The sequence below is a fragment of the Neovison vison genome, chromosome 6, assembly GCF_020171115.1.
Source record: "Neovison vison isolate M4711 chromosome 6, ASM_NN_V1, whole genome shotgun sequence".
Taxonomy (NCBI): Eukaryota; Metazoa; Chordata; class Mammalia; order Carnivora; family Mustelidae; genus Neogale; species Neogale vison.
Window position 1 is genome coordinate 2613236 of NC_058096.1, and position 15294 is coordinate 2628529.

A 15294-nucleotide genomic window follows, 5' to 3' on the forward strand; every position below is an offset into this window, starting at 1 on the left:
TGGGACGTACCCGTGATTCAAAGATCTGTGGCAGCAGTGAGCGCCACACAGACACATGCAGATGTGTATGCACACGCACACACGTACACACACACGCACGTACACACACGCACACGTACACGCACGTGCACACACGCACACGCGCGCGCACACACGCACACGCACACACGTACACACGCGCATGTACACACACGCGCACACATGCACACATACACGCACACACGTACACGCACGTGCACACGCACACACGCACACGCGCACACATGCACACGTACACGCACACACGTACACACACGCGCACACGCACGTACACACACACACGCACACATATGTGCGCACACGTACACACATGCACACGTACACACACGCGCACGCGTACACACGCGCGCGCACGTACATGCACACACACACAAATGCGCACGCACACATGCACATACACGCACACACACACGTACACACGTGCATGCCGCCTTACAACTGTACCCGGGATGTAATTTGCGGAGCTATGACTGATGACTGACGAGGACGGGCCAGCACGTTGGAAACAGGTGCGTCATTTCTTACATTTGCCCTAGAGAGGGGGCACGCTGCGCCCCACGGGGTCCCACGGGGAGGCATCAGGTTTGGGCCAGGAGGTAGAAGTAGGAGCAGGGAAAGTTCTGGGCTACAGGTTTTACTGGGTTTTCTGCAGGAAAGGCAAGGCGGGGCAGGGGAACTGGCTCAGGACTGGCCCGCCGGCCTCATTCTGGCAGCCTCTGGGCAGTACAGGTGGCGCTAGGGGCCTGGTCACCGCCCCGGGGGCGGCCCTGGCTTGGCGCATGCGAATTAGGTAAGAAGGGGTTTGGGGCCGTGGACTCGGGGTTGCTCGGTTTGGGTGTGAATGACGGGCTCCAGTGAGCTCTGCTGTCGCCAGGCCTTGCTGGTCTGGGAGCACCGTCCGTCCCCGCCCGGGGCCGGCAGAACCCAGGGCAGCGAGGACACAGAGGGCAGGGCCTGGAGGTGGCCCTGGTCTGTAAGGTCGCCGAGCAGACAAATCAAAACAGCAAGAAAACACAAACCCGAACTCTCAGGAACTCACGCACGGGCTCTCACGCACTCACACATTTAATTCTGTTGTAAAAGGCCCAGGAGCAGGCAGGGCTGCCCGTGTGCTCCGTGGGGGGCCCCGAAGGACGTTTTCTTCCTTCACGTTCTTCTAATTGTCTTAATTCTCAGTTCCCGTGTGGATGACTTGACATCGGGTTTTAGGTCAGGATAAAGGGCTTACACCGGGCAGGCGGCCGCCGGCGCTGGGCCTCGGTGGGCCTCGCAGCCCCGGGCCTGAGCCGGCCCTCCACACCGCAGGCCCCACGGCCCGGTGAGCCCTGCGGTCGCTGGAGCCGCTGGGATTCACGGTGCGGCATCCCAGTGCCAGGAGGGGAGGAAGTATAAGGAGCGTGGGGGCGGGTTGCTCGCCATAAAGAGGAGACCCACGCCTAGCCACGCCGGTGACTAGTTACCCCCCTTCGGTACGTGACATGGGGGCCCCCGTGGACCCAGCACCGAGGGCAGCCGACTCCACGCCCTCAGGGGCCCCCAGAGTCCCCCTCCTGCTCCTCAGGCAGGGAGAGGGGCCTGGCCGCAGGGCACCCGCAGGGAGGCCAGGACCCCGGTGTCCAAGCCCCTTTATCAGAATCCCAAGCAGAGCGGCCATGTCCTGCGACTGTCCCAGACTATGACCCTCCCCCGCCTTGGTGACCAACGGTCCTGGCTTCAGCATTAGGTCCTGCATCTCCTCCGTCCTGGACAGACAGGAAAGTCTGCTCACGGAATCCCAGGGGCCCCCAATTCTCCCCTCTAGGCCCCAGCCCTGAGAGCACAGGGGAGGGGACGGGGGCAGGGGTGAGTTGGGGGTGAGGAGAATCCCTCCGGGATAGTATCCTGAGTGACCAGGTACCTCCTGTCTCCAGACCATACTTCAATTTGGCTGTGACCTTGAAGAGGTCACTTAAGGTTCCAAAGGACTCAGACTTCTCGTCAACATTTTCTCGGGCATTTAAACCACGTGACATACGGGACATTGTTGAGAAATTGTGGCAAGATACATTTTCACTCAGCAATTTGATTCCTGGCTCCTGCGTGGGATCTGAGCACACGTGCGTGTGTGTAATAGAAACCCTGATGTCACACAGTTTGAAGGTCGCACTGGGAACCCCAGACATCTGAATGACCCCCTTGGCTTGTGGCATTTCAGGGACGCGCAGAGCTGGCTGCCGGCCCCCACCACCACGCAGACTCGGCGACTGCGGGGTTCGTGGCTTCCTGTCCCACCAAGGGCGCTCTGGAATATTCCACCTGTCCAGCCGGGATGCGGGGAGGGGGAGCCCGCCACGCCTGGCCTTGAGGTCCGCGCCCCACAGCTCCCGAGGGCAGCCCACGCTCTCCTGGAATCAGCCTCCAGCATCTGGCTTTGAGGACATGGCCTCTGTGTGCGCACATGGCCCTGAGGGAGTGAGCAGAGGCCGCACCTCACGTTCCAGAATGATCACGCATCCAGGCTTCTTGGGGCACAGGAAAAACACCTCCTTGGAAAACCAGGAGGCCAGGGCGGGGTGTCAGCCGTGCCCCGTGGCACCCTGACGCTTGCCCTGTTTCCCAGAGAGGCTGAGCAAGGCCGCCCTCATGCCCCTCTTCATTTGCAGGCACGACCTGACCTGCCCAGACTCGGCCAGCCCCACTCCATGCGAGCCCCAGTCCCCGCCCTGTAACCCAGGCCCTGGGTGGGGGGCACTGGCCTCGGCTTCCAGGGAGCCCCCACGCCCCATGCGGCTGCCCTCACCGACCGTCCCAGGGGGCTGCGGTATCCGCACGTGCCCTCTGGACCCCTGACTCGTCAGGCTTCCTGAGCCCCTCAGGGCCCGAACAAAGCCCAGCCTTAGAGAAAGGAGGTTTTAGTCTGGAAAACCATCTTTTATTCATGTGTCTGCCACCTGCCGCTTGCCCAGAGACCATCTGCGTGCGGCCGTATGTGGGACACCAGCCAGGCAGCGGCTGTGCGGCGGCTGGGTCTCAAGGAGCCGTCAGCAGTGGAGACGCGAAGGGTTAAACGGGTTTCCCGTCCTGGAACACTTGGGGATTTTGATCACACGTCATAGCCTCTGACGGCCTCCGGGGCCTTTGGAATGCTCCAGCACCGCTGCCGGTTCCCGGGCCCATCGTGGTCCAGCCAAGGCTGCCCCGTGTGGCTCCCATGCCCTCTGGAGGGGTTGGGGGCAGATCGGGGCCTTGAGGCACACAGGTGCGCCAGGAGGAGGGTCTCTGGGGTGAGGGGAAGGTGGCCCCGAGGCCTGGGCCACACGCAGGAGGCGAGGCGGGCGTGCGTTCCAGGCTCTGCGGGAGGCGCTCTAACGCAAGGTCTGCACAGGGGCACCTGCCTGGCACCTGCTCCCCCAGGTGTGTAGGGGTTGCCGAAAACGAACCCCAACTCGGAATAGCTTAAAGTACAATGGGGTTTGCTGGGAGCCCGGGACAGGAGTCCCCAACTCTCTGTCCTTTCTGTCCCCGTTCCTGTCTGGGGGGAACTTGTTTTCTCCTTCTGCAGACGGGACTCCTTCCACTGCCTGGAGGATGGGGCCCCGGCCACGGCATCCCAAGGCCTGCATGGTGGTCCGGCTCCAACTAGAGCCCCTGCCTCCCCATGTCCAGGGAGAGCCAGACTGTCCTGCTGGGCCACCAGCACAGAGCTCTGGGATCCACGGGGCTGGTTCTAAGATGCGCAGCCGCCAGACTCAGACTCGCTGCCCCCCCAAAGGAACAGGGTGCTGTGAGGTCAGAGAGGGTTTACACAGGTCTGACAGCCCCTGCCGGGGCCCACCGCCCTCCAGAGAAACAGAAGACAGACTCAGTGGGTGTTTCCGGGCGTGGGGACAGGCCCCAGACCCACCCCTGCCACGGCAGCTCGATTGGAGAACCCCCCCGCCCCGGTCTGTCACCGCACGGTACGTGAGAGCTTCAAGCGCTCTGAGACCTACCACGGCCTGGCCTGGCCTGCGGCTGAGAACGGTTTTAGCATTTGTAAACGGGGGCTGTGGAGATGACGTGGACGTCGCATTTCGTGTCCCCAAGCCCCATTGTGTGTGGCAGCCCATGCCCACATGTCCACGTGGCGTCTACTGTGGCTTTTGTGACAGAGGCCGGGCAGCCACAGAGCCTAAATACTGACTCTCTGGCCCTTTCCAGACGGTGTGTGCCGAGCCCCAGGCGGGACCGTGCGCCGCTCACCTCCAGCACCCGCCGACCGTGGCGGGACTTCAGCCAGGCCCACGCTGGGCCCCGTGCTTCCCTCCAGGCAGCCGGGGGCTCACCCCACTCCCATCTCGGCCCCAAGGGACGAAATCCCTCAGTCAAGGTTTTGATGTTCTACAGTGTCTGCGAATATGCCCGAAAATCCACACGTGACTTTCAAGAAGCGCACGCTGTAAGTCCCGTCCTTCACGCCCCACGAAGCGTCCCGTGGCCCGCTGACCTGGAGGCCTCTTCCTGCCGATCCCGGTCTCCTGGGGCCCGGATATCCCCTTTCTGCCTGTGGCCCCCTTGGTCACAGCCTAGCAGGTGTCCAGCCTCATGGGTCGAAGGCAGAGCTGGTGTCCGAGGACCGAGGGGTCAGAAAGGAGAGCCCACGTCCTGCAATCGTCCTGGTGACAGTGGGAGGCCCTCTGCCCCCTTCCCTGGGTTCTGGTTCATGGGAACGTGAGCCCGGGCAGGAAGTCTGTTCCTCTGGCGAGTCAGTGGGGCTAAGTCTGGGCACTTGGAGTCGTGTTTCGGTGGGTGTGGGGCCAAGCTTTCCTGATGTCCCAGTTGGATCTCGGCGGTGACAGGGGGCTGTGGTCCCAGCCATAAAACCTGAGCTGGGCGCTGCCCAAAGTTGTTGGTGGAGATGGCTGGGGTGGGATGGGCCCACGGAGGTGGTGGTGGGCTTTGTCCTCGGCGCCCATGAGAACATCCAGGCTCAGACCGCCTGAGGCCCTCATCTGGCTGCTCCTGCATGCCAGAAAGTTCTGTGGACTCCACTTTCCCCTAAAACAAACAGCAGACAACACCGCTGCTGCTCCCGGAGGGGCAGGATGGCCCAGAGAGGGACAGCTCTCTGACCACTCCGCCGCCTGGGCACCACGGGACTGTGGGACAAGGAGATCCCGTCCCAGGAACACGCCCCTCCGTTTGTGTCTTGGCCCAAACCGCGGACTGCGGATGTGAGAGTGTCTGGCAGGGAACTCGGCCGTTCCCAGCAGGGGGACTCCGTGCCTACATCGTAGGCCAAGAAGCGCATGTCCACTTGTGGCCCACCTCTGGAGCCATCTGCCCTGGGGCTTCAGACCCACACACGGCGTGTCCTCTGGCCGGGCTTTCGGACAAAGAGCCTCCTGAGGGCGTCCCGCGCAGGCCCACCTAGAACCTTCTCTGGGCTGCCCACTCTGCCGTCTCCTGGCCCTACTCAGCTCCAAGGGGGGATGGGCTCCTGCCGGTCAGAGGACAGAGGGCGCTGCCGGCTGGACACGCACGCGGACGGTGGGGGCCGCACACGTTCCCCCCCGAGCCCGGCCATCCATTTACCAGCCGCTTTCTGCCCCGGGGAACCTTCCAGGATGTGGGGGTCAAAGGAGAGCATCAGGAAGCGGCCCTGTCTTCCGGGTGGAGAGGAGGCCTCTGCGCTGACGGGGGTGCCCTGGAGGGTGGAGACCCAAGGGGAACAAGCAGGACGGGGGGAAGACGGGAGGGCTTCTTGGAGGAGGTGGCAGGGGAGTCGGGGATGAGGGGCATAAACAAGAAGGGAGAGCCTGGCCTGGAGGGCGTCCAGGTGGAGAAGAGCTTTCTAGCAGGAAAAAGAGAAGGACAGGCACTGCCCACACTCCAGGCATGTGATCCGACCCAAGTGTTTCCTTATTAAAAGGGCCCCTATCGTCCCACAGCCGCCACTTGGTTCCTGTGGGGCCACAGGGTTGACCACGTGCCCCCCACCCCTCAGGCCATGTGTTACCTACTCTTTGGCTCCTGCTGTGGAAAAGAAACCAGCAGCCACCTTCCCCCACCAGCCCCCGCAGAGCCCCTCGCCTCCAGGGGGCCCCCGGGGAAGGGCAGAGCTTGGGAAGGCGGCAATCTCAGCTGATTCCCATCATCGTGTCGCAGAATCGGGGAGCCTGGGCTCCGCCGAGTGACCCGCGGCCTGAAGGGGGGTCCCGGGGTCCGGGCAGCCCAGCACCTTCCGTCCAGCCCCCGGACCTGAGATCTAGGAGGTTCTTGTGCCTTCAGTCCCAAGCGCGTCCTGCGGAGCCCCTTCGGAAGAGGAAGCAGGTTAGGGATGGGGGAGGCTCTGGAGAGACCTGGTCTGGGGGGCCCCGGGCAGCCAACAAGGAGGAAGCGAGGCTGCCTGTGCACGTGGTCCGCCGTGGAGCCGCTTCCAGGACCCCAGGAGCCCACCCGTGCGGGAACCTCTCGCAGAAGCGTCACCAGAGATGCGGGTGACCTGCTGGTACGTGTGGGAGCCTGGCCTTCCGGGAAGCAGCCCGTGGAGGCCGGAGGGCCCGGGGCCGTGGGGACCACGCTGCGGTTCGTGTGTTGTCACATGTATGTCGGCAGTGGGGCTGGAAAGGTCCTACTGTGTGCTGGCTCTCCGCGTGCTGTCCTTCTAGGCCTTGATTCAGCTCAGGGTCCAGAGCGGCTCCTGAGACCAGGGCCGACGGTGAGCCAGTCACGGGCTCCCAGACACAACCCAGAAGGGCAGGGTTTGCTGACCCCCGCGGTATTTCAAACCCACTGCGGCCACACAAGGCCCGCTGATGCCGTGCCCCGGAGTGCCGTGCACGGTGGGCTCTGCACACCACAGCCCGGACAACCAGCCACAGCTGCCGTGCAAAGGGCCCGGGGCCCTCTCTTCCACAGTAAGTGGAGCCTGGAAAGGGCAAGCAGGGAGCCCAGGCCAGGTGTCTAGTGAGATGTGCACTGTGACAGGCAGACCTCCGTGCCCAGGCAGGCCCCCCGCTCCGTGCCCCCACAGACATCAGCCAGCGGTAAGGCTTATGCACCGGGACCAGGACAGCTGTGAGCCACCGGGCCTCGGTCTCAGGCCAGGGGCTCTTGCGATCCTCTCTTCCCCAGGTGCCTTGGCTTCTGGAACATTCCAGATGGTGGGTGTGATGTGGGAGGGCTGCTTTGTGCTCCAGGAGCCACCCAGCCCGGCTTCCTCCTTCCAGTGTTTGGAAAGAGCAACACGGGCTTTGAAGGGCACCGGTATGTACACTCCACTTAAGGAGAGCCTCTGACTATTTTCTCAATGGAAGAGCAAATATTTGCGTCTTATAAACTGAAGGGCAGGTTGGCGTGTGTGGGAATAGCAGCTTTGGGGCACTTCCACCTGCGCCTCCACGGGGAGTGGGCGGGAACAGACGGCTGCGGCTCGGCCGAGGGAACAGAAGGAACGCGCGCCTGTCGGGGGCGCAGCCGGGCGCCTGGGTCTCTGCGTCCAGAGGGAGGGTGGTGGGGGCTTCTGGGGGCAGCGGGCCTGCGCAGCCCCTCTCCTGCTGGCCTTCAGTCTGGAAACAGAAGTGAGATGGAGGGGGGAGGTCCTCCCGCTTCTGGGGTGCCCTCGCTGGGCCTGGGGGAGCCCCTGCCAGGCTCTGCCCTCCCCATTTGCACATGACAGCCGCCAGCCCGGCCACGTGGAGAGCGTGACCCATGGGCTCGGGCTGCCTGTGCCAATTGTTTACGTTATTAAAACAAAACAGAACAGAACAAAGGCCGGCTTCAGCCCGGAGAGCAGAAAGAGGGCAGCGGAAGGGAGCAGTGGGAGGGGCGCGGGGCCTGCCAAGGGCAGCTCCCTCCTCCGGAGCCGTGGGCGCAGGGCCGGCTGGGCTGCGGCCGCCCTGGGAGGCTCTGGTCCGGGGGCTCGAGGTCACGGGGCTGCCGGGCAGGCGTGCGGACCGGCCGACCCGATGTGGAGATCCAGGTCAGGCGCCTCGAGCCACGCGCCGACCCGTCTGGGGGTCTCGCCTGGGTCTCCTGCAAGACCCAGCCGCCCCGGTGTCTTTCCGCACGGCGCGCGGTGGTCTTCCTTCCGGATCCCCGCTGCCATCCGGCCGCTCTGTTCCGGGTGTTTCTTCCATCAGGCGTCCCCATCAGCTCTGGGCCTGCATCTCCACTGTCCCCACGGGGAAGGCCCCAGTGCCGGTGGAAACATCCAGAACAGGTCAGGTCAGGAAGGAAAGCAGCCACAGCAACAAGCAGACAGACGGACAGACTGGGTTTTCAGAGTCAGGATTCTCCGGCTCTTGACCCCATGTCTTGTGGCCCTGATTCAGGGACCCGGCTGGAGGTTGTGCACAGGCCCCAGGTCCAGGGCTCCGAGGGTCCCCAGGGTCCCTGTAGCACAGCTGCAGGGTCTCCACCTTGGACGAAAGGAAGAAAGCTGGCCTCCTGCCCCGCCCCGCAGGCCCTGGGTTCCAGACAGTTCGGGGCTCAAGGCAGGACTGCATAGACCACCATCGCAGCAGGTACTTCCCCGGGGACGGTCCCACCCTCCGAGGTCACCCACAAGGGTGGCATCGGCAGCGGCCGAGAGGTGAGCACCGTGTGACCCCAGCAGGAGCTCGGGCCGGGCGCAGGGCCCCGGGACTGTGGGCGTGTGGCCAGCCCGGGTGTCCACGGTGTGCTCTCCTCGGTCCAGTGACGGTCGCGGGCAAAGGTGCCCTCGAGGTGGGAGCGGGCGTCACTGTCCTCAGCTTCTGCCTGGCCCTGCTGCCCGGACACCCTCCACCGCGGCCTCCCTGTTGCCCTCCCGGGGGCCCATCCTCAACCCCGGGGTGCCCCTTCCTCCCGTGTCCATCAAGTCCAGGCCACGTCTGCTCCACGTGCATGAGTCCGTGTGGCTGTGCTGTGTGTGGGTGTGCATGGGCCTGTACGTGCGTGGTGTGAGCGCACACACAGGTGTGCGTGTGGCACATGGGTTCACACTCATCTGCGTTCGTGTGCACCTTGCTGTGTGCACGCACATGCATGTGCCAGTATGTGAGGGTGTGCGTGTGGGTGTCTCTTTAAGGAAGAGAGAACAGTCTGGAAGGCTGGTCTCTCCCAGGGTCGTCCAGGTTCCCGTGATGGCTCTCATGCAGAGGCCCCCGGAAGGGCGCCTGGTCCTCATGATCCCCAAGCCCAGCACCCCATGCTCCTTGGAGGAACCCCGATATGTGTCCCGAGTGTGCACACCGCTCTGGGGAGGAGCAGGAAGGGAACCTCCGCCTACGCCGAGGAAGCAAGCGAGGCTGCAGCTTTGCCCCAGGGCGTGAGCAGACCCAGAGGAGACAGGACCTGGCCCCAGCCAGGCAGGTCTCCTGTCCCCATCTGCCCTGGGGTGGGTCCGTTCTGCCTGACTGCCCCGGGCTTCCGTGCCACTCTGGGCAAGTAGCCCTGAGCCCAAGGCCCCCCGGGCACTGGCTGGCTGGGGAGACAGGGCGGGGGCCGGTCTGGCGGGGGAGCCCGAGGCTCCACGGGGCAGTGGACCTTGCCAGGAGCCGCGCGGCTCCTCTTGACCTCTGGGAGCTCCAGGACCTCCTCGTGCCACGCTGGCCACCCTTTGAAGAGCAGCTGATTATCTCAAATGCCAGGCCTGCGGGAGCCCTCTGCCACCGCCCCCGGTCCCCACGGCCGACCACAGGGCTGCTGGCTCGGCGGCGGGCGGCCGCCTCTCACAGAGCTGGAAGCTTTGGGTTTGCGTCCGTGCTGAGCCGGCCGGGAGGGGCCTCGTGCTGAGCGCCTGGCAGCCTCCTAGGTTCCCAGTGATGTCACAGCTCTTGGTCACCGGCCCTGCAGGGCCAAGGGGGTCCCCGGGGGAGCGGCAGGTGTCCTGTGCACCCAGGTGGGGCCGCTTCGTTTGCAGCCGTCTCCCCCAGAGCTGGGTAGCTCGGGCGACGGGGTTTCCAGAAGCAGTTTCCATGATGCAAGCATCCCAGGGTCGCGCCCCAGGAGGAGGGAGCGGAAACTGGCTTCTCTCCCCACCCCCGTGGGCGCCCGGGAGTAGCAGCTTGCCATCCTGTGGCCACCGGAGGCCTCCCGCTGACCGGGGGACTTGGCAGGGCCCTGGCCCGGCCGCAAACCTGCAATTTCACGGAGATAAAAGGAGCCTCGGGGGACCCGACTCGCAAACAGGGACCGGACGCTCATGGACAACACACTCACTTCCTGATGCCTTTTCCTTGGTGTCCCGTGGAGCCTCGGGCTCCGGCTGGGTGTGCACGCATCTGTGTGACCCCGCTGCCCCTGCGCCTCCCACATGTGACCTTCCCGGTCCCCCCTTTGTCCTCAACCCCTCCCGCTCTGGGGCAGGGAGTGTAAGTCCCCAGGGACATTTGACACTTGATCCTTACAAAGGCCCTCGGAGAGGCTGTCCCAAACCCTGCTCTGAGCTGAAGCTTCAGCAAGTACTGCCGTCATCCCTCCGGGGCTTCCTGTCAACTGGCGCCCCGATGCCTCCCAAGAGGGAGCCCCCCGGCCACTCAAATCCCACTGCCCTCAGCTCTCATCGGCACACACCCTCTGCTCCCTGTGCAGGCCCGCGGGGCCTCAGTTTACCCACTCAGAATGCCTCTTCCTCCAAGCAGCAAGCCGGGAGGACCCCTCAATGCCCGCCCAGAACTCCCAATGCCCTCGCCCAACGGCGGCCGCTTGCTCCAGCTCACGCTGCCCCGTGACCCCAGCCCCCAGCCCCCAGCCCCCAGCGGGAGGTCATGTCTCCCCAGCCACGCCGTGGTTGTCAGAGGCTGTCCATGATGCCGAGTGCCGGACTGGGTGCCGAGGACACGGGACACACACCCTCCCTCAGGCGCTTGTCCACTCTGCCCCTCAAGCCTCCACGTCCTTGTTTAGAAGGAGAGCTGGTCACTGCTTCTCCCCTCCGTAAATCCCAGAGCCCAGCCAGAGGGGCCTTGGGGGTCCCCCCCTTGCAAGGCGACTGTCCAGACCCTGCAGGGAAGCAGCTCGGGTGCCCCCCACCCGAAAGGAACATTCTGTCTCGGACCCCCGTTGTCTGTGCTTCCTGAGGTCCCGCCTCAAAGGCTGACGTGGGGGTCCGGGGTTTCCTGGGCTCTGCTCACACTGGCCGGGGCCTTGCACCGTGAGGATGGGAGGGAGGGGGACCCGGGCCGCCTGTCACTGGGAAGCCCCCCATGTTGGCGGACGCTTCCCAGGCAGGGCTCCAGGTCCGGAGGTGGTCGGGGCCATGCCCGGGCCCCTTTCCGACATGCAGCCCCGCAGACCCGGTGCCTGGGTGTCCGCCCCGCAGCCCGCCCACTCCTGCCCTGCAGACTGTTGCCCCAGGCGGCCGGAACACAGCGACACGAGCCGGCTGGTTTCAATCACGGAAGTCCCTTCCCTTCCTCCCTTATGACTCCGGAGGCCAGAGTCCAAATCAAGGTGTGGGTGCGACCGGCTCCTCCCTGGGCTCCCACCGCGCTCCGGGCCTCTGTGCCGTGTCCTGGCTCCCCGGCAGGTCCTGGCCGGTAGACGGCCCCCGGCTCCGCTCTGTGCCTCGGCGCTCACAGGGCCTTGTCCCCGTGTGTCTGCGTCTGCTCTTCTCGGTCATTGGACTGGGGCCCCGACCCGCACCAGCCATGAGCATCTCGTCCTGCCCCTTCCCTCAGTCCTGTCTGCAAAGCTGCTCGCTCCGCCGAAGGTCGTGCTCGCAGGTCGCGGGAGATGACTGTCTGGAAGTCACTTGATGGACCCAACCTGGCGCCTCAGGACCAGATGGGGAAACTGAGTCCGAGCGACGGCCGGCCCGGGCCAAGCTTGGTAGGGGGCAGGGCCGGGGTAAGAATGTGGGCAGCTGTTCTCCCGACTCCCAGGGGCTCCTGTGTGACTGTGGGGCTCTGCCCTGGCCCCACCAAGCACCCCAGACCCCGAGAGGCCTTTCCTCTCCCTGCCGTCCCCCCACCGTACTGTCCCCGGCCTTGCCCTGTGACCATGGGGGGGCTCTGCATCATGAGGTGCAGCCTCGGCAAGGGCCGACTTGTCCTGGCTCCTCCTGGTCAGCAGGGGCCTGGGCCTGGGACTGGGCTGCCCCTGGCCTGGAACCCGACAGCTGAGCCACTTGGGACAGAGCCGCACGTCGGAAGGCCTGGCCGGACGCTCCACAGTTACCATGACCCGCCCACGGCCTGCAGGGACAGCTGATGGAATCCGTGAGGAGTCTGCCATCACCAGGGCTCCATCTGGACGGCCTGGAGCAGGGGCAGGGCCCAGCAGCGGGACCAACCCTCCTCCCCTCCCGACCCGCTCCAGGCCGCATGCTGGGTCGGTGCCCCACTTTGCCAGGGTGCGGCCTCCCGAGTCTGCATGGGCGAGGCTGCTTCTGCCTGACCCCGGAGCCGAGCCGGTGACTCATGGTCGAGGCCTCCCGGGAGGGCTGGCAGGAGGTGGGAAGGGCGTCTGGCCACAAATAGGCGGACACGTGCTGAGCTTCCCCTACAGTGCAGAGTGCGGGGAGGGCTCAGAGCCGGTGCCCACACCCTGGAAGCAGTGGCGGGCCCGGCTGGGCAGGCCAGGGTGTCCGCCACCCAGGAGGGGCCTCAGCGTGGCCCTCTGTCCCTCCCTCCCCTAAGGCGATATGAGACAGGGGGCCTCCCGCCCCGGCCTTGGTGCCATCAGCAGGACAGACAGGCCTGTCCCTGGGGACAGACAGACAGGCACTTGCCACAGGCCTCTGGGAGTCTGCGGGGCAGGTCTCAATGAGAGGGGCCCCCAGGCACCCCAGGAGAGGCAGAGGGAAGCCAGAGCAGAGACCCGAGATCCTGGGCTGGAGGGGCCTGAGTCCCTCCAGCTTGGGGACGGGTAGCCCTTTGACCCCAAAGGACACGTTTCTGAGCACTGGTTGCAGGGATGGCGTGTAGCCTCACAGGCGGTGGTCATGGGCTCAACAGGCCGTGCAGGGAAGCACTTGGTGGCCACTGTGACCCCCAGCACACCTGACCTTGACCGGTCTCAGGGCTCCCTGTGGGCCCGAGTCATTATCTGCCTGCAGCTCTGGGACAGCTGAGGCCGTGGGCCCCGGGCGCGTTCCGTGGCGGGTGGTTCTGCGCCGTCTCCCTGCTGCTGGCTGCATTCTAAGACGGCTTCTCCCCAGGAGAACCCCCAGGGTAGGGGCCCAGGGCCGGGGCCAGACCCACGGACCCCACTCGGGCCGCAGGCTCTCGGGCTGAGAAATGGCAGAGTTGTCCTCGGGGACTCTGCCCCAGCCCCGGGCCTCCTCGGCGATGGTTCCCAAGTCCCTCCACTCAGGACCCTGTCCCAAGGACAACTCTGGAGAAGGCCCGCACCCACAGCGCTGGGTGGGGAGGCAGGCGGGGGCCCGCCAGGCCTGTCACTCACGGGACCCGGGGCCCCTGCAGCCAGTGGCTTGTGTGGGAGGGTCCCACGGGCCGGCAGGACTGTGGTGGGCAGGGGTCCCCACAGCCTCAGCAGCTCCCTGACACTGCCCTTCTCTCCATCCCGCGTCCCCCAGCCTGTGGACACGTAGTCCAGGCCCATGGAGCAGGAGGGCCCTCCCCCAGCGACCCCCGGAGCCAGGCCTCCACCCCATGGCTAACCTGCCCTTGGCACTTGGAGAGGGGGCTGGGAGAGGCGGGGGTCAGAGAGCCCCTCCTGGCTAGGGTCAGAGAACCTTGGGCTGGGAGCTGGCCCAGCCCCAACAGTGGGAGGACAGGGAAGGCTTTCAGGGGCACTGGGTCCCCCATGGAGACATCGGCTCAAGGGACAAGCTCCCTCCCAGTGCCCCCGTGTGTGGACCCCAGGGCCGACCCTCAGCTGTTGGGATCCGTTTTGGGGTGTGGCTGATGTTGTGGGTTGCCTTGTGTCCCCCAAAGAGATGCACCCCCATCCTGACCCCGCTGCTCTGAATGGGACCTTATTTGAAAACAGGGTCTCTGCAGCTGTCCTCGAGTTGAGACGGGGGCAAGCTGAAGTCCACGGAGAGCATCCTGAGCAGAGACAGAAGGGCACACGACACACGGGAAGCCATGTGAGGGCGGAGGCAGAGACTGGGGAACCCCAAGAACGGCCGGCAACACCAGAAGCTGGGAGAGGGTCGTCGGGTGGTCCCTCAGACTCCTCCAGGGGGAACGTGGCCCTCCAATGCCTTGTTCCAGACCGCCAGGTCAGTGTTGTTCAAGCCCTCGGCATGTGCTGATCTGGGTGGTGACCCCAGGACACTGGTAGTGCTGAGGAGGTACCCAGAAGCAGTTGTCTCCAGACGGGGATCGCCCCCTTCCTAGTTAGGGCGTGCCTGGTGGGGCTGAGGAGGGCCCCACTCGGGGTCCAACCACACACCAGCCACCAGCCTGGCCTGCTGGTCCTGACCGCCTCCTGTCACGGTCCCTCCACCCCTCCTCTGCTCCAAGAGGCCCTCTCTAGTTTCCTTCCCTCTGTCCCTGCGTCCACCCCCTGACTGCAGCTGTCCCCTGTGACCCCTGCTCCGCACCTGCCACCCTTCCTCCTGTCCCTGCTTCCACGTCTGCTCTTGTAGAAAATCCTCATCTCGAATGGAGAAAGAAGATGTGGTTCAGATATACAGTGGAATATTACTCAGCCGTCAAAAAGAACGAAATCCTGCCATTTGCTACAACGAGGATGGAACAGAAGGTACTATGCTGAGAGAAATAACCGGAGAAAGACAACCATCACATGATCTCACTCATACGTGGAATTTAAGAAACAAAACAGGATTATAGGGAAGGGAGGGGAATAAAACAAGACAAAATCAGAGAGGGAGAAAAGCTGGAAGAGACTCTCGATCGTCGGAGACAAACTGAGGGCTGTGGAGGGCAGGAGGCGGGGGATGGTAACCAGGGGACAGGCATCAAGGAGGGCACGTGATGGAATGAGCCCTGGGTGTTACATAAAACTGATGACTCACTGACCTCTATCTCTGAAACTAATTTTTAAAAGATACAAAAATTTTAAAAAATAAGGAAATCGAAAGTTTAAAAAAAGGAAGAAAAATAAACCCTCTTTGCAGGCTTCCCTGGTTGCTCCTGGGTTCCTCGCGGAGGCTCGGATCCGCCCACCCCCCACATGCAGCCCTGGGTCAGGCGGGCTCCGTGTCTACGCCCACCAGCAACCCGCTGGATCCGCAGGTGCATGTGGCCCTGGTCGGACCGTACGCCACACCCTCGGTCACCTTACAGCAACACGCTCCCTTTTCCAGGCTTCCCCGGCCCATCTTCTTCACCCCTGCCCATCCCGCGGGCTCCCTGCTCCCTCTTGCCCCAGCCACAA

The 15294-nt window shown here is 64.4% G+C and overlaps 1 long non-coding RNA gene across 1 annotated transcript; it reads left to right on the plus strand.

Annotated features, from left to right (window-relative positions):
• The first annotated feature begins 7225 nt into the window (after positions 1 to 7225).
• On the plus strand, positions 7226 to 14935 carry LOC122908262. The gene is made up of 3 exons (XR_006384944.1): positions 7226 to 7266; positions 8334 to 8525; positions 13939 to 14935. It is a non-coding gene; the product is annotated as an uncharacterized LOC122908262 (long non-coding RNA).
• The last annotated feature ends 359 nt before the right edge of the window (positions 14936 to 15294 follow it).